Source organism: Megalobrama amblycephala, linkage group LG13 (assembly GCF_018812025.1).
Source record: "Megalobrama amblycephala isolate DHTTF-2021 linkage group LG13, ASM1881202v1, whole genome shotgun sequence".
NCBI classification, from domain to species: Eukaryota; Metazoa; Chordata; class Actinopteri; order Cypriniformes; family Xenocyprididae; genus Megalobrama; species Megalobrama amblycephala.
The window spans coordinates 30,217,920-30,242,319 of NC_063056.1; the positions used below are offsets into that span (position 1 = coordinate 30,217,920).

Genomic DNA, 24,400 nt, shown 5'->3' on the forward strand with positions numbered 1-24,400 from the left:
GTATAAACTCGCATTTATAGACATACACACGCTTATGCATGTGAGCATGATAGCAAAATCATACCACATCAACAGTTATCTGGAAAAATCAAAAGTTAGAAACAATTTCATCTGCTTCAAACATTCATTTCTAAGACTAAATGCTGCATTGTCCTCACATGGCCTCTTTAGCCAGCCACACTCCAATCCCACAGCCTCAGTGGAGGTGTAGCATTTAAATATGATTTATGACATGCTGGTACAGTGAGTGGGGGTGGCTACTCGTTTTGCTTTGAGAGCGAACAGTAACAAAGACAAAGATAGGCGCAAATTGCAATGAGGAAGAGCTTAGAGGGAATAGCCCCTTTTCGTGCCATCGCAACCAGCGGGTATGAAAGCCCCTTGTTCTGGAGCCAAAATGTCTGCTGCAGACATCTTTATTAGTACAGTCTGAGATAAAGACGTTCAGACATTGATGCGCAGGAACATGAAAGGCCCACTAGTATGGATCGGCTGTACATTAGCTTTACAGCAGCTCATTCAAAGGGAATGCTTAATAACCTCCATTTCCACAACACAGAGGAATGGCAACAGCTGTTATTAGTGTTGCTGACTGCAGGCAGTCTAGGAGTTATTTGCAATAGCTTGTGTTTTATCTGGTTCTATTTTGTGTTCATTTCTATGCATCTCTTCTCTTCTCCTCATTTTCTCTAAATATCTCCTTTCGCCTTTATATTTTCTAATGTTTTTCCCTTACTTCTATTGTATTGTTATTGTATTTTTTATTTTTGTTTACTTTGGACTGCGGTCTCCGTGTACATGGACGCTGCAATGCTGTCCAGTGTACTGCATGCCTGCAATAAGGGAGCACAATGAGACAAAGCACTGAGGTTCTTGCTGGAGGAATGACGTCACCTTGCTCGGTGCAGGTCCCCCCATTTCAGGGCCCGGGTGGCCACACTTCTAAGTCACTCTCAACTGAACCGCTCATCACGTGGCAAGACATCCGCTTCCACGATTCACCAGACAAATGTCAGGAAAATTTCCACTCAGGTTTGAGTTGGAGAAGGATGACTGTGCTACAGAATAGGAAAGACTGGGGCTTGTTAGCACTCTAGGTAACATTATTTTTCAGGGTAGGTTTTATATATATATACACTAGCAAAGGTTTGTAGTCAGTAAGATTTTTAAATGTTTTTGAAAGAAGTCTCTTATGCTCACCAAGGCTGAATTTAATTGATAAAAATACAGTAGAAAATTTAGAAAATTTAATTTATTCCTGCATGGCAAAGCTGAAGTTTCAGCATCATTACTCCAGTTTTCAGAGTCACATGATCCTTCAGAAATCATTCTAATATGCTGATTTGGTGCAAGAAACATTTCTTAGGATTAGTTCACTTTCAAATGAAAATTAGCCCAAGCTTTACTCACCCTCAAGCCATCCTAGGTGTATATGACTTTCTTCTTTCTGATGAACACAATCAGAGAAATATTAATAAATATCCTGACGCATCCAAGCTTTATAATGGTGGTGAACAGGGGTCATGAGTATGAAGCTGAAGAAAGTGCATCCATCCACATCCATCCATCATAAACATACTCCACATGGCTCTGAAGGGATAATAAAGGCCCTCTGAAGTGAAGTGATGTGTTTGTGTAAAAAAAAAAAAAAAAAAAAATCATTTTTAACAAGTTATGAAGTAAAATATCTAGCTTCCACCAGACTGCCTCCCATATTCTACTTACGAAGAAAGTGTAAAACTCTTGCAATTCAAAAAGCTTATGCTATGTCCTACACCTTCCCTATTCAACTTACGGAAAAAGCTTAACTGACACGACGCCAGTTCCATTTAGCCGGTCTGGCGGAAGCTAGATATTTTACTTCATAACTTGTTAAATATGGATTTTTAGATTTTTTGGGGGTTTTTTTGTATCACTTCGCTTCAGATGGCCTTTATTAACCCCCCGGAGCCATGTGGAGTACATGTTTATTATGGATGGATGTGGATGGAAGCACTTTCTTCAGCTCATATTCGTTGGTCCCGTTCACTGCTAATTATAAAGCTCAGAAAACAGTTGTTAATATTTGTGGAAACTGAAATTTATTTCTCAGGATTCTTTAATGGATAGAAAGTTCAAAGAACAGCATTTATTTGAAATATAATACTTTTGCAGCATTATGTCTTTACTGTCACTTTTGATCAATTTAATGTGCTGAATAAAAGTATTTTTAGTATTTTAACTCAAAACCCAAACTTTTGAAAGGTAGTGCATATATAAAAAAAAAGTGATGAATATATAGAAATTAATATTAAATGCACCATTTAAAAACATCAGCAAATATTTTAATATTGTCTAAAAAATAATGAGAATAATAAATTGTATAAAAATAAAACATTTAAAATGTGAGCAGCTCCAATAAAAAATGTGGATGTTTTAAAAAAAAAAAAAAACATTGCGTTAAAACCACAGATCAACCTTTCAGTTAAAATCTACCTTAATTATTTAGTATGTATAGTGTGGTTAAATTGTGCATACTAAAGCTAATAAAATAAAATAAAATATAAAATTATAAAATAAATATTTAAGACTAACAAGTTTAAAACCAACATACAAAACCACTGCTGGAAAAACACAGTTACTGAGACACATCCATTGTGACAACTTGCCCTGGTTTCACCAATACAAATACACTCAGAACACACACAATTTTACATGCACATGCAAGCATTTGCAAGCACATACACACCACATTTATCATAAAATTCGGATTCTGTAGCAAAATGTGCCGTTTATTTGTGTGAATGCAGCTGATCTGAGCAGCAGTAATAGAGAAGCAGTGGAAGTGGGTGAAGGTTATGAAAATTAAAGCAGAATATGAGGGCAGAACTGGTCCAGTCTGTGTCGCAGGCGCACAGCAATGGAGAACAGACAACGAAACATATCATTTTAACACATACCATTATGGTGTGTGAACTGAACACTGAATCCTCAATATACAACAGAGAAATTATCGACATCTGACCACAGAACAACCTCTCAGCACACCTCCAGTAGGATATATGCTGATACATGCCCTTTTTCCCACCCTATAGAGGTGAAAGAGGAAAAAAGAGACAGAGTGAGGGAGAAAGAGAATAAAAAGAGAGAGAGAGAGAGACAGAGGGGGAGTAAAAGAGAGCTACAACGCAATGCGGATGCTGGCTGTCTGAGCCACCAGCCAGACACACAGGGGGAGATGGGGAGGAGGAGGAGGAGGATGGGGATGACTTGGATGGCGATGCAGAGATAGGAGGCACAAACAAATAAACACACAAACACACACAAACAAGCAGCAAAAGCTTTTTGCTTTGTTAACTGTTACTACTGTTTCTGAGTGAAAAAATGTTCACTCATAATTTCATATCAGTATTCTTCAGTTAGAAATTACTTGGTTAATTTAGAAGATATATTAGAGAAAATAAATCATTCATCTGATATAAAATATGTAATCTAGTAAGCATTTTAAAAAAAAAAAAAAAAAAAAAAAAAAAAGATTAAAAAAGCATGATCTGAAAGTCTTGGTTATCAGACATTTTATCTAATTGGATGCCAGTGGCAATAAATCAGTACTAAAATGTTCTCAGCATTTCTAATGCCAATACATACACAATGCTGCATACCATTGGTCTGACAAAAATTCATTTTCATGACTGCGTTGCTTATCAATCTTAATATGATACAGACTACGAAGGGCTGCTGCTTTGTGTCGTTTACATTCCTCAGCCACCACCAGACAAAGAATGACTTTGACTTCACAACATGTACACTACTTTAAAGTACCTCCTGCTGAAGTTTCCAATGTATAATAAAAAAGCTTCTGTCTTTGGTAGTGCATGCAGCAATAAAGACCCCATTTACACTAGTGCGTTTTAAAATGAATACGATAATGCATACTGATCATGCGCGTACACGTGTAAACAGTTGCCTCTTGCGCATGTAGGTAGCTGCAGTATTAAAAAAAATGCAGAGTTTAACTGCACAATTGCTGCTAAAAATGACAACAAACCCAGCAAATATTGCAGTTCATTCTCCATGTTACTGTTTACACGGTCGTCAAGGATACGCAGAGCAAACTTGGGCAGCCACGCCATCGTTTTCATTTCCGTTTTGGTCCGTTTATACTGAAGCGCAACCCCAGTGTTTTCAAGCTAAAATGGGGTCTGCAGCGTATTCGAAAGTCTCTGTTTTCGAAGTTCGAAAATGCGGGCGTAGTGTAAATGACAGGCGTAACCATAGCAAAACTTATGCATTTTAAAACAAAAATGCATTAGTGTAAACGGGGCCAAAGTACAGTCAGATTTGAACATCATGTGTTGCATGACATACAGTGGGGTCCAAGAGTTGGAGGCTAGTGAAAGTGCTTCTGTTTGGCATTTCATACAACTTTTTCATCATTACAAACTATAAAATCCGCACAACAGTTTGTGTGAAAAGTTGAAATGAAAAATTAACATTCCACAAGTTGATGATCATGTTCTCCTGCATGATTTGACAATGATCCAAAGACCATCTTGAGCTTCAACAGAAGAACATCTGACTTTCTGTAAAAAGAGTTCATCTCACAAATTTGCATATTTGATTAGTGACCTAAAAATAGTGCAGATTCTTTAATATTTATGAATCATTCTAGATCACATTGTTTTATTGTATTACATTTTCAATATCCTACAACTTAGTTTACTTGCAGATTTTAAATGAGAGTTTGAATATCTGATGCTCAATCTGGGACCCATAGCAGGTCTTTAACAAGTCACATATCCACTACATAAGCATGCTGTAACTGAATCTTTGCTCCTGGCTGTCCACATGAGCTCATCCCATGCTGCTTCTGCCGTCATAGTTGGGTTCTGATAGCTGTAAGCGTGCAGCCGCAGGGAAAGCTAGAAGGTTGTACAGTTATCTCCGGGCTGTTTATTATGCGAAACCATACAACCAACTACCTCACACCGCAACGCACATGCAGGGCCACATACTTCTCCGTGAAAAGCCCAGTAGAGAGATTGCCGAGGACCTTATTACTCCGTTGCCAGATAAACTGGTGCATCTTTTTCTATTACCATTTACCATTACCATTTTTTCCACTGTCATCTTTGATGTTTCAAATGCATTTATATGCATAACAAAGTTAATATATCCTCAAAATGTAGAAAATGGGTGTGCTGCCAGAGTACTATATGTATGACCAGTGGTGCTCATTGGAAACATGAGTCAACTATAAATAAAAAACAGTAAATTTAAAGATATTCAAGTGGTTAAAGTTAAAAAGACTAAGCAAATTAATCAGGCTTAAATCATTCAAAAAAGATTTTAAAGGTACACTAAGTAAAAAGCAAAACAATGCATTTTGTGGAAGAACATTGTTTTGGTTGTTCTTCAGCTCCGTGTGATTGTGTGGATGAATATGACCCTTCACAATAGATAATGCTTTACAATGAACTCTGTTAAAGAGCTAAATATGGCAAGTTATCTGTTCAATAAAATACCCTACTCACCTGCTGCTATCTCTGCATCGCTTTTACAACATTTTTAAATCCCTCAGTTCTCGCCATCTCTGAAAAGCCAAGCCAATGTTGATTCTTGTTTTATTACGAGCTCTGTCGTGTTCTCTTTTTGCCAACAGGCTCCATGTCAACCTTTCTCACTCATTGTGACAACTAACCTACTCCACTCCCACACAAAAAGTTGCCGGAGCAACATTTATAATAGCCTTAGCATACACTCTAAAAAATGCTGGGTTGTTTCAACCCAAATTTAGGTCAAATATGGACAAATCCAACTGTTGGGTTAAAGGGTTAGTTTGCCCAAAAATGAAATTTCTGTAATTAATTACTCACCCTCTTGTCGTTACAAACCCGTAAGACCTTTGTTCATCTTTGGAACACAAATTAAGATATTTTTGATGAAATCCAAGAGTTCCTGAACCACACATAGGCTGCAACATTATTGCATCTTTCAAGACACAGAAAGGTAGTAAAGACATCGTTAAAATAGTCCACGTGACTACAGTGGTTCAGTGACTACAGTGGTACAATGTGATGAAGCGAAGAGAATACTTTTTGTGCTCAAAAACAAAACAAAAATAACTTTATTTAGCAATTTCTTCTCTTCCCTGTCAGTCTCCTATGCTGTTCACATAGTAAACACAGTGCAGAGCTTCCGTGTTCTACGTCAGAACACCGTCTCAGTATTGGCTGACGCTTGCAGTGTTTACAACATCAATAGCATCGGAGACTGCCAGGGAAAAGAAGAAATTGTTGAATAAAGTAGTTATTTTTGCACACAAAAAGTATTCTCGTCGCTTCATAACATTAAGGTTGAACCACTGTAGTCACGTGGGCTATTTAAACAATGTCTTTACTACCTTTCTGAGCCTTGAAAGGTGCAATGACGTTGCTGGTTCAGAAACCAGAAACCTCTCGGATTTCATAAAAAATTTCTTAATTTGTGCTCCGAAGATGAACAAAGGTCTTACGGGTTTGGAACGACATGAAGGTGAGTAATTAGTGACAGAAAATTCATTTTTGGGTGAACTAACCCTTTACATTTTTAAATGTCCATATTTGACCCAAATTTAGGTTAAAACAATCCAGCATTTTTTAGAGTGTAGTGAATCAGGGTAAGACAAAAACACGTTTTGGAAGTAGGATTGATGATGTATTGACTCATTATTTAAATTTTGAACAAAAAAAGTTACTTAATGTACCTTTAGTTATTAAAATATGTTTTTTAAAAAATGATTTAATGATTTAAGCTTGACTTATTTAAAGGCTTTTTTTCAAAAACTATTTGAATTCCTAGGTCTTTCTCCTAATATGTTCGCTGTTGTATTAAAAACCACTATAAATGGCCACAGTTTACATCTAACCTAAAATTCTTTATTTAATAATAATGTTTAGGTACACAACACATACAAATACAAGGCAGACAACACAAACAACAAAAGCACCCTCAACAAACTCTCTTGCATCTTTAGCAAACAATATGAGCACAAAACCCTCATCCAAAGCACTTTACAATCATTATTGTGGCATTGTTGCCCTCTGCTGGTGATATTGCGCACTGAACAGACTCAGACCTGCCTCCTGCATTGTCTCTGCTCATTAGTGGCTTCACATATTATACACACAAAGCAAACACACACACACACATGCATCCACATGTACACATGCAGTCTGACCTCCTTGGTGAAACCACCCACTCTCTGCAACTACTAAAATATTTATGCTGCCCTGATAATATGTTTTCTTTTATCATCAACCCCTCATACACTTATTTCTCTCTCTCACACATGCACTGTTCAAGAAAAATACACTAATTAATTTTATTTAATGACAACAAAATGCTACAAAGTCACTAAAATACCCCATTAAAAACATAAAAGTGTGTGTGTGTATACATGTATATATGTGAAGAGTGCTGTGTAAATGACTGCTGTAAGCTTGTATTCCATCTGTCTAGACTGATTCTGCAGTCCTGGCAATATAGAGGCAGGAGTCTGTCTGCTAACAGAGAAGCTAGTGCTTATTCAGCAGGAAAGCTGTGGTGTAGCGCTCCTCTGAGACCTCTCATTTTCACACACAGACACCAAAGGCCTACGAGAGCCATAGGTTAAAGCTGTATCACTTTGCATGCCGACTACACACGTTTCACAGATGGCATTAATGCAAAGGAATGCAAATGTGTTTATCTACACTAGCATAAGCCGCTCTGTCTACAGCCTGGCTTCTTTGTGTTTGTTCTCTACATTTGTTTACAGTGGTGTGAATTCATCAAAGCGGTTTTAGCTTAATGAGTGTATAGGTTCCGCTAATGAGTTTATGACCTTCTGTGTAGTTACAGATATGGATGCTAGTCGAAAAAAATGGGTTTAGCTCAATTAATTTGCGCTTTCATAAGAAGCAAGAAATGATTTTATTTTAGGAAATAATTGTGTATGTGTGGGTCTCGCTCTGTGTTATATGTGAATGTGTTAGTTTGTGTGGTTTAAAGCTGAAATGTATAATTTCTGCACCACTAGTGTCACCAATCAAAATAGAAAGCATAATTGTTTTCAAATGGGCACCATTGATATACTATTATAGTTGTGTTAATATTTTGAATGACTGTATTTTTTTTTTTTTCAATTCAAGGTCCAGAAAAGTAGTAAAAACATTGTTAAAATAGTCAACAATGTTATGAAGTGATGAGAATACTTTTTGTGTGCAAAAAAAAAATTTCTTCTCTCCGCTTTCAGCGCTTCCAGGTTCTATGTCAGAACGCCGGCTCAGTATTGGCCGATGCTGTTCACGTGAGCAGCACGACGCATGCGTGTGAAGCTGACGCAGGAGCCGGCCAATACTGAGCCGGCGTTCTGATGTAGAACCTGGAAGTGCTGCAATGTAAACAGCGTAGGAGAATGACAAGGGAGAGAAGAAATATTTTTTTTGCACACAAAGTAATTTTGTTTTGTTTTTGTGCACAGAAAGTATTCTCGTCACTTCATAACATTAAGGTTGAACCACTGTAGTCACGCTGACTATTTTAACCATGTCTTTACTACCTTTCTGGACCTTGAATCTGGTACTTACGTTGCTTTCTATGGGGGTTCAAAAAAAACTCTCAGATTTCATCAAAAATATCTTAATTTGTGTTCCAAAGGTGTGAATAAAGGTCTTACAGGTTTGGAACGACATGAGGGTGAGTAATTAATGATTGTTTTAAAGGAAAGCAAAACATTTTAACCAAAATATTTCACAAAAAGAATTTTCTTAGGTTTCAAATTATAAAACACCATATATGTATGTATTTTCTGGTTGAGTAATATTAGTGGAACATGTTCATAGTTAATCCAGGGGGGAAAAAAAATGTTGTTAATCAGCTGTTAATCTGTGTTATATATTGATGTGAAAGCTGAAATGCGTAATTTCTGTGCTACTAGCAATAAACAGAAAGTCCCACCTCAGACTCACACCATTGTTTGAGCAAATTTTGCTTTGTCAAGCTAGTTGCTCTGCATATTAGGAGGGGTAGGAGGAAGTATTTTAAAGAAAGGACATTCACTCAAATATAAAAATTCTCTCATAATTTCTGTCATAACCCTTATGTCGTTCCAAACCTCTATGACTTTCTTTCTTCCATGAAACATAATGGAAGCCAAAATAAAACTCAGTTTGATTACCAACATTCTTCAAAATAACTTTTTTTCTGTGTGTTTTACAGAGAGAAGGTCAAACTAAACAAGCTCCACTAAAACAAAAACTCGCACAACCTGTCAGACAACCCCTACATGTACCTCTATAATTCTGTCTTTTTGCCCAGAATGGAAAAAGATGAGCGACACGTCAAAAACCTGTGACAATCCTGTGGCATGTTACCATGGCAATACTAGGGCCTCCTTTAGCATGTTGCCAGGTAGATTATTTGGTCATCTGTCCTTTTCGTCTCCACACTTTTGCCCTTTTTACTTTCCTTTCACACCACCATGAATGTCATCAAGTTTCCTCCTTATTTCCGTCCCTAGCCCATTGTCCCTCTTTCTGTCACGCTACTATTCTAAAACCCTGCCTTTCTTCAATTATCCAATCACTTTATTTCCCTTCCTCTGTTGACCTCTGCACTCTCGTTCTCTTTTAAAATCAAATCATGCAGAAATACAGCACTGATGTCACAGCGTCATCCTTTCAAGATACGTTCCTGCTTTAATAACACCCCCTCTTCCAGTCTGGATTTTTAAAAATCATATCTCTTCTGATTTCTGATTTCCATCCTTCTCTTCCTTCCTTCTCTACACTCTCACTCACCCTTTCCAAAACCCTTATGGACAATTTCAATATAAAACTGGATACAGTAAACCTGAACACATTTGTGTTCTCTGAAGTCTAACTGTGTGACTCAAGGAGTGGGTTGATATGCATATATGTGAACACATGTGTGCACCCTTGAACTTGATCAACTAAATGATAAACCATGATATGAACAGGGATGTTAAAGCTGGGAGTTTAATATCGATCTCTGTTGTTTTAAACCGATGTTTTCATACTCCTTCATGCACTGTTTGACTAATGTAAGCCAGCTATGGGTTCTTTCTCCACCATAAAGGCAAAATTAGATTTAGTTAAATCTACTTAGTCTTACAAAAACAACAAAAAAAAAATCCTGCATTTGGCACTAGCAGCACAGCTCCTCAAAAACTTTAAGAATAAATATAAAATTAAATACAATTCTCAAAAATCATATCACCTTTCCACACATTTTTTTCCTGGGCAAATTTCAGCAGTAATCCCTTTCTGCCTCTTTGCAAAACCTTCGCTACATTTCAAGGTGGCAAATAAAGTGGTTAAACGTGTTGCCATGGGAACACATTCCCTGGCAACCCTGGGCAGCCCGGCAACGTGCCAAGCGGTTGCTAGGGCAGAGTTGTCAATCACGTCAGAGGGGTTAGTGTGTATGCCAGGCATGTTGGTGGGACTGAGAAAACAGAGAGATACACACACAGCTCTGGTCAGCTGAAAAATATTGAAGGTCAGCTGGCATTGTAAGTGCAGAATGGAATGCCAATGATGTTCAGGAACAATCAGAAATATTCAGAGCAACTTGACGTCAAATGAAGCAGCTTCTCCCGTTAATGTAAGAAACGAGCGAGAAGCGAAACACGAATGTGAGGTAGTTCAAAAAATATTTCTATGATAAAAGCTGCCTCATAAGGAGACCTAGAAACCATGCCAGGAATTTGAAAGACATTAAGAAGATATGCAGAGAAGCATGCAACAGTCATTGAGATTTAGATACTAAACAATAACAAAACTTTTTGGAACTGCCACAAAGAGTTTAAAGTTTCGATTCAAAGGTGCGTTTCAGCTTGATTGTGTGAGCATTGTAGGTATAGATAACAAAGGGTAGAGAATGATGGTGGGAGAGAAAAGTGTGGTTACCTGATCACTGACCAGCTGGTCTCCTTTGAGTTGTATGTCGTATGAGGAGTGAACACCTGAAGTCCCAGAGGAGGACCAGAGCTGATCTCAGGTGATGCATCCCAGCTTCTGAAAAGACAAAAGAATGAGGGTTCAAAAGATATAACAATACACAAATTAATAGCATTGTACGTACAGTGGCCACAGAAACTATTTGGACACTTTTGGACACAAACTCAAAAATGTATGAATGTTGCAATAGATTTTAAAATAACAAACCAATTGGCATTAACCTTTTTCTCAGAACTACACAACCGTTCAAAAGCATGGGGTCAGTAAGATTTTTTTTTTTAAAGAAATTAATACTTTTATTCAGTAAGGAAGCATTAAATTGGTCAAAAGTGACAATAAAGACATTTATAATGTTACAAAAGACTTTTATTTCAAATAAATGCTGTTCTTTTGAACTTTCTATTCATCGAGGAATCCTGAAAAAATTTTTCATAACATTCATAACAATAAGAAATGTTGCTTGAACAGCAAATCAGCATATTATAATGATTTCTGAAGTATCATGTGATACTGAAGACTGCAGTAATGATGCTGAAAATTCACAATACACATTAAAATATATTAAAATCATAGAGCAAAACAAAAATCTTAAAATCTTTTTGTGGAATGATTTGCTTGAAAATAGTCTAATTTAAAGGTGCCCTAGATTATGTTTTTAAAAGATGTAATATAAGTCTAAGGTGTCCCCTGAATGTGTCTGTGAAGTTTCAGCTCAAAATACCCCATAGATTTTTTTTAATTAATTTTTTTAACTGCCTATTTTGGGGCATCATTATAAACGCGCCGATTTTATGCTGCGGCCCCTTTAAATCCCGTGCTCTCCGCCCACAGAGCTCGCGCTTGCCTTAAACAGTGCCTTAACAAAGTTTACACAGCTAATATAACCCTCAAAATGGATCTTTACAAAGTGTCCGTCCAATTTCGGGCGTCGGATTATGTGAGTATTGTATACTGTTATATTGTTTACTTCTGATTTTGAATGAGTTTGATAGTGCTCCGTGACTAACGGGTAATGCTACACTGTTGGAGAAATTTATAAAGAATGAAGTTGTGTTTATGCATTATACAGACTGCAAGTGTTTAAAAATGAAAATAACGACAGCTCTCTTGTCTCCGTGAATACAGTAATAACCGATGGTAACTTTAACCACATTTAACAGTACATTAGCAACATGCTAATAAAACATTTAGAAAGACAGTTTACAAATATCACTAAAAATATCATGTTATCATGGATCATGTCAGTTATTGTTGCTCTATCTGCCATTTTTCGCTATTGTTCTTGCTTACCTAGTCTGATGATTTGGCTGTGCACATCCAGACGTTAATACTGGCTGCCCTTGTCTAATGCCTTTTATAATGTTGGAAACGTGAGCTGGCATATGCAAATATTGGGGGTGTACACCCCGACTGTTACGTAACAGTCAGTGTTATGTTGAGATTCGCCTGTTCTTCGGAGGTCTTTTAAACAAATGAGATTTATATAAGAAGGAGGAAACAATGGAGTTTGAGACTCACTGTATGTCATTTCCATGTAACGTTACTGAACTCTTGTTATTTAACTATGCCAAGATAAATTCAATTTTTCATTCGAGGGCACCTTTAAAAACGATTCTAAAAACGATTGTTTTAAATTCAAAAGACATTCATCCATTTTTAAATGTGGTCTGTCCATCCAAATTTATTTTGGGACCACAGTAAATGTGAATGATTAATTAATAATTCTTATGCAACAAAATCAGCTTGAAGTTATTTTCTTCATTTTGCTTGTACGCATGTGTTCTCATTTTTCTTTTTTATCCAGACACCCAGGGTTTTCCCCTGACGCATCATCTTACCCAGATAATTGTGACATCAGGCCAAGAATGCACATAAGTGTTTAAATATAGACAAACTCCAGCCTCTGATCTCTGGTATGTATTCATATTTTATGTCTGTTTTGACAGGCTTCTGTGTTCATCTGCATGAGAAAAAAATGCACCTTTCTGCCTGGCAGTAATCTTATCTGCACACAGCGTATTAAACAGGTCACATACAGGTCAACGCTCACGACGGAAATAAAACTGAAATGAAAGGAGCCGTCAGAAATCAAAGTAAGTTCATTTTCATCACCCATTACCTACATTTATGCGGCTATCAGGGAGAAAAAACCAAACAAATTCTCGGTTCCAGGCCAATTTCATAGTCTGAAGCATAACGTATCTAACACCATTAAACAGAGCAACATAAATTCCCATGAGCTGTTATTCTGTTCCACATACTTTGTGTCCTAGGGTGAGAACAGAACCCACGCTAATCTTATCAGTCCTGACGAGGACTCACAGCGAGTCACAACAATTCTCAGAGGAGAGGAGGAAGCATGCTGCAGTTCTGGCTAGAGAGGATTAATTTCAAAGGCTTGTCAGGCCTTAGTTCAATAGAGTCAAGTGTGAATAGGACTTATATTATGCTTGATAGTCCTTTTACTATCCATGATTGCCAAAGTGGTCCTTCTATATGCATATTTATATGATTATGTTAATAGGTTTGGTGGTATCTTTAGAGATCAGACGGCAGATCGCAGTAACACTCTGTCACAATTAACCACTGAGACAAGATGGTCTGTAATCACTTTTTCTGCCTTTTGATTGGTAGAATATTATTCTGTTTTTCTCAATTATCTTTATATAAATCTTTACCAAAACTGAAATCTCCTAAAAAAATACAATTGACTTCTAAAACCAGAAATATTATCCATCCATCAACGCTTTACTCATCTGCCACAATAATTCAGTGTCTTTGAATTATCTTCATTTGCAGGCTTTACTTTACAAATACTGATATGCAGTTAAAAACTATGAATAATTCAGCATATAAAATGTTTATATTCTTATTCTTAAAATAGACTACCATTTTCAATACTTTAATTTGGAAAAAGATCCATTTAATTGATCAAATGTGACAGTTAAGACATTTATAATATTACAAAAGATTTATATTTCCAATAACAAATGCTGTTCTTTTGAACTTTCAATTCATCAAAATATTTTTGGTAAAAAACGTATCAATACATCCACAAAAATATTAAGCAGCACAACTGTTTTTAACATTGATAAGAAATGTTTCTTGAGCAGCAAATCAGCATATTAGAATGATTTCTGAAGGAACACTGAAGACTGGAGTAATGATGCTGAAAATTCAGCTTTGCCATCACAGGAATTAATTGCATTTTAAAATACATTAAAATAGGAAACAAATCAAAAATTTTACATTTTTTAATGGTAACACATATTTTTAAAATGTTTTTTATTCAATTAAATGAATTCTATTTTTTATCCAATTACATTGTAATCAATTAACATCATTAAAATAAAATAAAGTGCTATAATTTTCTCTAAAAGACCATCTTTAAGCAACCATTCTGATAATCAAATTGTCCGATTACCATCTTTCCACTAAGCATTCGTCTGAAAATCTGCTGGTAGCTGCTCTTATCACGAGCACAAGCCCCATATACACAAGGGACCTCATAGATCCTTTCATTTTTTTCCAGGGCAGAACTGTGCCCCGGATACATTCATCTGTGCCTTTTGTTTGTCTGTGTGCGCCTGTGCCTCCCCATAACGGTGCCGGTACCCCTGCATACAACGGATGTATAGAACCTTTTGTACCTCATTTTTAGAGAGGAAATGTCGCTCCATCTTTCCCCCCTAGGTTGGCCCCTCATGGGTAATGCCTGATTGACCAAAGCACCTCTTAAAGGGGTCAAAGGGCAGACAAAACAGTCTGGTGTCATGGCAACCTGACTCTCAGCAACCAGAATGATAGGGTAGGCAGGGAGGGCTTTGAACAGGCTGTCCGTCAAATTATTCTCAAATCCCTCTGCTGGTTTTCAGATAGGAACACATAGGCAAACAGAAACACACAAATGCCAAAATGTTATGATTGACAAGCATTTTTTAAGCATTAAGAGTAAAGAGAATGAATACTTTAAATAAACAAAATAAATAAATATAGTATTTACATATAATATTTAAAAATCATAAATGGCAAATATGATATCATATGCATTATACATAAAGTATATTCGTCACAATGCACAGATTTCCTAAAATAATAATATCTGCTCATTTCACTTTCTGTAAAACTGTCCAATTTTTAGTATGTTTGATTGTAATGGCATTTTTCCAGCATCAAAATATTGTGCATGTGGCTCCTTTAACTAAGGCAACCAATTTCATCATTTAATTAATTTTTTTTTTTCTCTCACACTCAACACTGCATGATATACAGCTTTCCCATTTCCTGAATGTTAATGTCTTATGCTTGAATATTGACTTTTATTATCTAATTTATGCTTCTCTGCTGGTGTACAGCAATATGTAATTTTGTATCACGCTGCCAAATAATGTGACCTCATAACACATGACTAACAGTATGCGAGATGTTGTCAATTAATTCAGGGGAAAAAGCAGGAAAAATGAAAAACAGGCTAAAGCTGCTGCAGAGTACATTTCCATTGACTAACGCTTACCCTAAACCTATTTATGCATGTCTATGGCAAGCAAGTGATCCCTCCCTAGATGGATTTGGGCACAGTACCGGGTGAGTTCACAGTTCTTTGTGTTCAGTGGATAAATGGAAGGCAAATGCATTCAGATCAATACTATGCCATGAGAGGGGCCCATGAGTGTGTGAGAGAGGAGGGGGAATTGTTGGAATTGGACAATGGAGCCACTGATTAATCATTCCTGTGCTGTTATTGACTTTCTGTTAAAGGGGTGAGTCAGAACCGAATTTATGTGAATGTGTGTGTGTTTACTTTGCTTTACTTTGGGTACAAATTTGTCTGCAGTTTGCTAAATCTGATAAAACCTTTAAGGATGCCCTCAGAAAAATTCTGCATACACATAGTAAATAACATACAGTATACTGTACTTGTTTATATATTCGTACTCTATGTTATTTTTCAGGATTCTTTGATGAAATTGAAAAAAAGAACAGCACTTATTTGAAATTTTTTGTAATATTATAAATGTCTTTACTGTGAATTTGATCAATTTAATGCGTCCTTGCTTAATAAAAGTACACTCTCAAAAATGCTGGGTTAAAAACAACCCAAGTTGGGTTGAAAATGGACAAACCCAGCAATTGGGTTGTTTTAACCCAGCGGTAGGGTTAAATGTTTGCCCAACCTGCTGGGTAGTTTTATTTAACTCAACTATTGTTTAAAAATTACTGTATTGCTTAATTAAAATTAACCCAAAGTATGTTGGAAATGAACATTTATTAATGTTCAATGAATAATTATTAAACAATAAACATTTATTAAATTGCTTATTAATAAATTTATATTAATAAACTATTAAACTATTAGATTTATATTAATAAAATATTAAAGCTTATTAATAAACATTCACCTTTTGTCTATTATTGTTGCCTCTAATTGCATCTGGTTTTTAATTTCCCAACTATTTTGGGTTCATTTTAAGCTAGCCATATAGCAATTTTTAAACAATAGTTGGTTTAAATAAAACTACCCAGCAGGTTGGGCAAACATATAACCCAACCGCTGGGTTAAAACAACCCAATCGCTGGGTTTGTCCATTTTCAACCCAACTTGGGTTATTTTTAACCCAGCATTTTTTAGAGTGTAATAACTAAAAAAACTTTTGTCACAAACTTTTGAATGGTAGTGTATATATTTAGTTCTAAGGTTAAAAAAATGACAAAAATAAATATACAAGTAAAATATTAAAAAAATTCCCAAATAATGTTATTTTTATGTTCACACAGGATGAAGAGTTTGACTGTGTGTTAACAGCACATGATAATGGGCATCCCATGGGGGGTTAAATACAGACACATATCAACCTACCAGACACAACACAGGAGGTCGTCGGTCAAGAGTTGGGGGGAAGGGACGTGTCACATTTCCCTGGCTTTGACATCTGACCTTCCGGCTGTGACCTTGTACATTGTCTAAGAGGGCAGACGGAGCACAGCTGAGCACAAAAAAGAAAAGAAAAAACACCTTGATATCTACAAAATATTTCAGTCAGGATTCAGGCCCTATCATAGCACAGAAATTGTGCTCATTAAAGTATTCAGGGACAGGCAATAGAGTGGTTTAGATAATACCTATCTGACCGTTACCATTTTGTTTATTTAAACGGGAATCATCCAAGTTAATGCAGTAAATTATGGAGTGCAGCAAGGATCTATTTTAGGCCCTCTGCTATTTTCAATATCCATGCTGCCTCTTGGTAATATCATTAGAAAACATGGAATTAGTTTCGACTGTTATGCCGATGATACCAAGTTATATATTTCATCATGACCAGATGAAATCTTTTAATTATCCAAGGTGACAGAGTGTGTTAAAGATATAAAATATTGGATGACCAGTAATTTTCTTCTATTAAATTTGGATAAGACTGAGGAATTACTAACTGAACCAAAAACCTGTACACAGAATCTCTTAGAATACAATTTACATTTAGACAGCAAATTGTCTTTCGATATTCATATTTCAAAATGTTACAAAAACAGCCTTCTTCCACCTCAGAAACATTGCTAAGCTACGAAACAAGTTATCTGATTCTGATGCAGAAAAGCAAGTTCATGTATTCGTGACCTCTAGATTACTGTAATGGATTACAAGGTGGTTGCCCTGCACCCTCAATAAATAAACTACACAAGTTATTCCAAAATGCAGCTGCTAGAGTTCTTACCAGGTCAAGAAAATATGATCATATAACTCCAATTTTACCTTCTCTAAACTAGTTACCTGTTATTTCTATATCGATTAAAAAGTATCACTACTGACCTATAAGGCCTAAAATGATTCAGCTCCTATGTATTTAACCAATCTTCTATTGCCCTACAATCCATCACGCTTTTTAAGGTCACATAACTTTTGGTAGTACCTAAGATAACTAAGTCAACTTAAGGAAGGAGAGCATTTTTGCATTTAGCTCCTAAACTCTGGAATACCCTTGCTGATGATGTTCGGGGCTCAGACACACTCTCCCAGTTTAAATCTAGATTAAGGACACATATCTATAGCCAAGCATTTACATAATGCACCTAATAATGTACTGTACTCCCCATTTGTATCAGATGAAATGCACAATCTTTTGGTTGAAATGTTATGTACAACAGCTATGCAAAATTTTTTCCATTTGCTTTTCTGTCTCTACCCCAGGATGCCTAGAGATTATGCCGGCTCCAGTTTGGATCCAGCCTCTTATGAAGATTTCAGATGACCGAACACCTGTGAAGAGATGACAGCAACCCCTTCAAGGACTTCAGATGATGGCAATTCTGAATCAACAAATTTTCTATATATTGTAATCATTATGATCACAAATTGTAATAATTTATTCAATGAGGTCATTGTTTCTAAACTAATATGTAATATGAATACATGATATTAGCTAATTGCATGATTTGTATTATCGTGGATCTGTGAATTTTTGACATATGGACCGTCACCTCTGATAACAGAGTACTCTAAATTGTAATGTAGAAACATGCATTTTTCGGTAAAGCTGCTTTAAAACGATATGCATTGTGAAAAGCGCTATACAAATGAAGGTGAATTTAACTGAACAAATCACCTCCCTCGCCAGAGGGTGATTCTGTATGATCACTCGTGCATCCAGATAATCTGTGACTCCTTCATTTCTTAGCTAATGCTTTTGTTCTCTGTTCTCGATAAACATCTATCATGTCAACTTTAACCGGTTAACTTTGCATAACCATTCAAATCCACTGGCAGAAAATCAGGTCAGGCTGAAATCTACAGCTTGGTGAAAAGCCAACAAATTCACAGAGTGACTCTTTTTCCAGTATTCAAGTCATTAATGCACACAAATTGAGAGCATTTGAGAAGCTTTCATCATATTAATTAGGAAATACTACTGCTGAAGTGCTATCAAAAATAATTTAAGACCCAAACACGCTCTCACTGTGACCAAACCAAACAGTGAAACTGAATACATCATACTATAGCGCAAATCTACTCATTTTATATCATTTTTACTCTACCATGTTTTCTATTAAACTTCACCTTGAACTTGAACAATGCACAAGTGTTTGCGCTTGATCTGTTTCCTGACCTTTCTTTGCTCTAAGCAAACATCTTGAGGAGGGGAACCATGGTTACGGCTTTCATCTTAAAGTGTAGTTCCTCTACACTGCATGTACCCAAAAGCCAAAGCTGCTTTTTAACCAACCATATCATCACTTTCATTGCCACAGGACCTGTCAAAAATACAGTCATTTTCCTTTTCTATTCCTGCATAAAAAGGCAAATGCAAACACTCCCATTACTGTCCCTCAAAGGTTTTTCAAAAGATTTTTTGAAAAGAAATACATATTTTATTCAGCAAGGACACTTTAAATTGCTCAAAAAGGAGCAGTAAATACTTTTACATTAAAAAATATATATATTTAAAAAAATGCTGTTCATTTGGACTTTCTATTCATCAAAGAATCCTGACAAAAATGCATCAAGGTTTCAAAATTGTCTCTCCTGAGCACCAAATCATCATGATTTCTGTAGGATCATGTGACATCCTTCAGAATGTAAGTGTGAGTGATTGTGAATGTGAGATGTGAGTACTTATACTGAAAATTCAGCTTTGTCATCGCTAGAAAAAAAAGCATTTTAAAATATGTTAAAATAGAAATATATACGATAGATATTAATAATAATATTCCAAAATATTATTGTTTTACTGTATTTTTTTATTCATCAATCCCAAAAATTTGAACAGTAGTGTGAAACTAGATAAAAAAAGTTTGTCGAGACAAACTTTAAGTTGGCTTGAAAAAGCCGGTCCAGAGAGTTTGAAGCAGTTTTAAAAGTTTTCAGTTTGAAAGTTTCAGTTTTAGTTTAGTAATTTTGATAGAGTACTAGGGTGCTCTGTGTGGTTGCTAAGGTGTTGCTATGCAGTTGTTAGGGTACTCGGGATGGTTGCTAAGGTATTCTGGGTGGTTGCTAGGGTGTTGCTATGTGGTTGCTAAGGTACTCAGGGTGGTCGCTATGGTGTTGCTATGTGGTTGCTAGGGTACTTGGGGTGGTCGCTATGGTGTTGCTATGCGGTTGCTAGGGTACTCGGGGTGGTCGCAAAGGTGTTGCTATGCGGTTGCTAGGGTACTCGGGGTGGTTGATAGGGTGTTGCTAGATTTAGTTTGATAGATATAGTTTGATAGATTTAGATAGATAGATTTAGTTTGATAGAGTTAGTTTGATAGATAGATAGATAGATAGATAGATAGATAGATAGATAGATAGATAGATAGATAGATAGATAGATAGATAGATAGATAGATAGATCAGTAGAGTTAGAGTGGATTAGAAATAGTACATAGAATGGCACTTGAGTCTGATTGAGTTTTTGAGTCTAATGGGCTTCCGTAGTTTAAATTTGAATTTTGACAGTTGGAGTTTGAACAGTCTTGGCTCATTTGAACATTCCGTCAATGAAAGTCAATGGGATTTTTTCCGAGCTTTAACAGTCTTTTTTAGGAAAACCGTAAGTCCAATCAGTTAGAAAAGATATAGCACACTAAGTCAGAACAGTCTGAAGATCTGACCCGAGTTTGGAGTATGTAGAGTTAAAGCTCTAGGAGGAGTTAGTCTCAGAAGAAAATAGCATAACAGTAAGTTGGCTTTTTCAAGCCAACTTAATAAGAAAAATACTTTGAGACACTCTTATTTTATTTATTTCAAATCTTTTAAAAATTAAAGCAAAACATTCATGTAGTCGATTTGCTGTGAACAGCAAAAAAAAATGTTTAATAACCCCAAGACGAAAGACACAAATGATTACAATCTAACTTAACCACTATGAAAGCCTAATAAAACTTGGTTTTTACAAGAATGTCTTGGACTAAAGGTCTAAGCTGTAAGGTCAAAGTTCTCTAAAAAGGAAATAGCATAAATCCACAAAATAAATATTACAAAATAAATGTCATTGTAATACTTTAATGAATTTTAAAACCATTTAGGCAACTGCTAAGATTGTCTTCTCATGTAATGAAGCTCAAAGCTTGAGTCCTAGATTTTAATATTGCAACAATAAATGCAAGAATAATGATGTAGTTGATAAGCCAAATCTAATTATAACCATTTATCATTAATTCAGATGTGAAAATAATAAAAAAAAATTTCTTTTTCTTTTCAATCAGGAAAATAACAAAAATATCTTTCGAATCCTTTGAGACTCTGCTTCCCTTTTCCCTGATTCCCAGAAGTGCATAAAGACAGATATTGAGCTTTGGGGACAGAGTGTGACATAAATACAATTTTCTGGAAGCACACACCAACAAATAAGAGCAGGATAACAGCATGGACAGTGTAGGATTAGAGGATAAGATAGCAGAGACAGGCAGGAGATAGGGATGCAGATATGAACAAGGAGCAGACACAGATGGGAGAGAGAAAGGCAAGAAAGAGAAAGGTATCTCCACAAGAAAGACAGGGATATACAACACAAATAAAAGAGCACGGAGGACACAGGAACAAAAGGTACAATTGAAAAGTGGGTCCACCCTGAAGCTGCAGGCCATATGTTCAACTGAATTTCTAAAGTTAAAACCAAATATTGCCCTGCTTTCGCTGGTGAATGTGTACATGATACCCCAGTTTACATATCTGCACGCTTGTGAATCAGTGCTATTGGCTACCTGTGAGGGTTAATGAGTGCACATGTTGTGCGTGACATATGTTGCTGCCACCTGGGTTATGTTTCCCTATATTTCACTTCAATTTATGAATATATAGTGGATAAAGAAATCAAAAAAAGAATAGTTCACCTCAAAAAAGCCAGCCATAAAGTTTTGAAATGACATGAGGATGAGTGAGTCAATTTTTAATTTTGGGGTGCTAGATAGCACATGATACACTACCATTCAAAAGTTTGGGGTCGATAAGATTTTTTATATCTTAGAAACAAGTCTCTTACAAAGGCTGCATGTATTTGATCAAAAATACAGTAAAACATTAATATTATGAAATATTATTACAATTTTAAATAACGATATAACTAATAACTCTTTTCTATTTGAATATATTTTAAAATGTAATTTATTCCTGTGACGCAAAGCTGAATTTTCAGAATCATTACTGCATCTTCAGTGTCACATGATCCTTCAGAAATTATTCTAATATGCTGATTTGATGTTTAAGAAATTTTTTTTTATTATTATCAGTGTTGAAAAAAGTTGTGCCGCTTAATATTTTTATGGAAACCAGGATACATTTTTTCAGCATTCTTTGACGAATACAAAGTTTAAAGAGCAGCGTTTATAAATGTATTTACGGACACTTTTGGTCAATTTAAAGCATCCTTGCTGAATAAAAGAATATATTTCTTTTAAAAAATCTTTCTGACCTTAAACGGTAATGAAGGTATTACCTCTTTACTTTATCAGAGGTGAGCGAAATGGGCAGCATCTGGCAATAAGAAAGATCTTCAACATAAATCCTACACAAACACACGCACCAGACGGCAAGAGTGAACAGTGCACGTGGCTACATTTATATAACACAAACACACACATACAGCCTTTCCTCATTTTCACCCAACCCCCTACACCTCAGTCATCTTAGCAGGAGAGAGGGGAAACAAAGAAAGAATGAGAGGATGCGTAACAATTTCATGTCGGAAAAGTGAAGGTTGAAAAATGAAAATGAGACCTAGCTGAAGGAAAAGAAGGGAAGTGGAGAAGGTGAGAAAACAAGAGAGAATATTGCCAGTGAGGGAGTTTGCTGAGGCAAGCAGCAGCAGCACTGTGACCTACTAATGCAGAACTGAGGAATTCTCATTGCTGACCCGAAACACATTCCTCTGGACTGCAGATATTAACCCCCACGTGACCACTGTACGCACCCACACATATGATCGCTTTGCACACACTAGCAAACCTCACGTGCAATTATACAGCCAAGACATAATATAACTGTCACTTGGTCATGCATACTAACACTTCTATGTCACCTTGTGTAAACCAGCATAGCGCACACACACTGAACACACAATAGCAATGGTACCATTTCTTCTCCAGCAATTCGTAAGTCAGCACTCCAGGTAAACACCAGTACTACAGCAGTCAGGCAACTGTTAATTAGCCCCATACTGTCAGCACATTTTACTATGCAGGTGCGGAATATCACCTAAAAAAAACCTCACCTCTACTACAGCTCCACAGGAAATACTGCCTCTGAATTAAAATAAATATTATTCTTAAAGGAATAGTTCTCTAAAATTAAAATTTCTTTCATCATTTACCTTATGTCATTCTAAACTTGTATGACTTCTTTCTTCTGTGTAACACAAAATAGGATATCTTGAAAAATTCTAATTTTATTTCAGTATTCTAATTTTATTTCAGTATTATATTTTAATTTTATTTAATTTGTAGTTTTAATTGACTTTCATTGTGTGAGCAAAAATAGCTAAAACGTTCTTCAAGAAAGAAAGTCATAGATTGGAATGACGTCAGTGTTACTTTAGCATTATTTCTATTCTGTATAGCATTCAATAATAAATTAGCTTTTCAGTTTTTCAATCTTCATTGTAATTGCAGTTTGAGTTTTAGTCATTTTGATATGTGCTTTTGTCATTTTTATTAAATTCTAATTTTATTTCAGTATTATATTTTAATTTTATTTAATTTGTAGTTTTAATACATTTTAGTACTTCAACTGAAATTGATTTCTAAGTTTTTCATATAATACTCATCTTATATTTATTTTATTAGAAACTATTTACCGAAAATAATTATTAATAGTTTTAGTTTCACTTTTACTTAACAATAAGACTGAACGATATGCTGGGTGAGACAATGATAACAGAATTTTTATTTTTATGGTAACCTATCCAATAAAATTTAGGATTACATTTGACGAAATGAAGTAAATGAAACACTAAACTGAAAAAATATACTGCATTAGGTTTGCAGTTGATCAACATCTCAGGAATCAAATGAATTAGGCACTCAATAAGAGCAGTAGTATTGAATACTTTTTTCCATGCAAGAATACAAGCTGTTTAAAGAAGATAGAAATGTTTGCTTGCCAGACTCTCTTTAATACATCTGAACTTTAGACTGGATCATTTTTCAGAAATGTACCCAAAAATCTTAAGATACATTTTTGCTGAACTTACTGCACATGAGCTTTCCAACAAATGTCTTAATTCAGCCTAATTTGGATGGTGAAGTGGGCTGAGATTTGATGAAAGAGCTATTTAGACATGCATCACTAAGGTTACCTAAAATGTGTACACAATATAACCACTCCAATTTAGGCCAAATTAAAGTGTTCACGGACACATTTGATACCAAGAAGAATAAGGCAAATTGTCATTTCTGTTCCATTTTAGTATACACGATATCTTTATACAGAACCCATAGGAAAAGATTTA

At 35.7% G+C, this 24,400-nt stretch overlaps 1 long non-coding RNA gene across 4 annotated transcripts in view; it reads right to left on the minus strand.

Annotated features, from left to right (window-relative positions):
• LOC125243980 overlaps nt 1-24,400 on the minus strand; it is a 31,722-nt gene that overhangs the window by 3,902 nt on the left and 3,420 nt on the right. The window contains exons 3-6 of one of the 4 annotated variants that reach the window (XR_007179199.1): nt 16,840-16,966; nt 14,633-14,846; nt 10,932-11,039; nt 8,675-10,467 (exon numbers count right to left, since the gene is read on the minus strand). This is a non-coding gene — a long non-coding RNA (uncharacterized LOC125243980). Of the gene's footprint in view, nt 1-8,674; nt 10,468-10,931; nt 11,040-14,632; nt 14,847-16,839; nt 16,967-24,400 lie in introns of those variants that run through there. The other 3 variants (XR_007179198.1, XR_007179200.1, XR_007179197.1) reach the window with 3 other exon arrangements.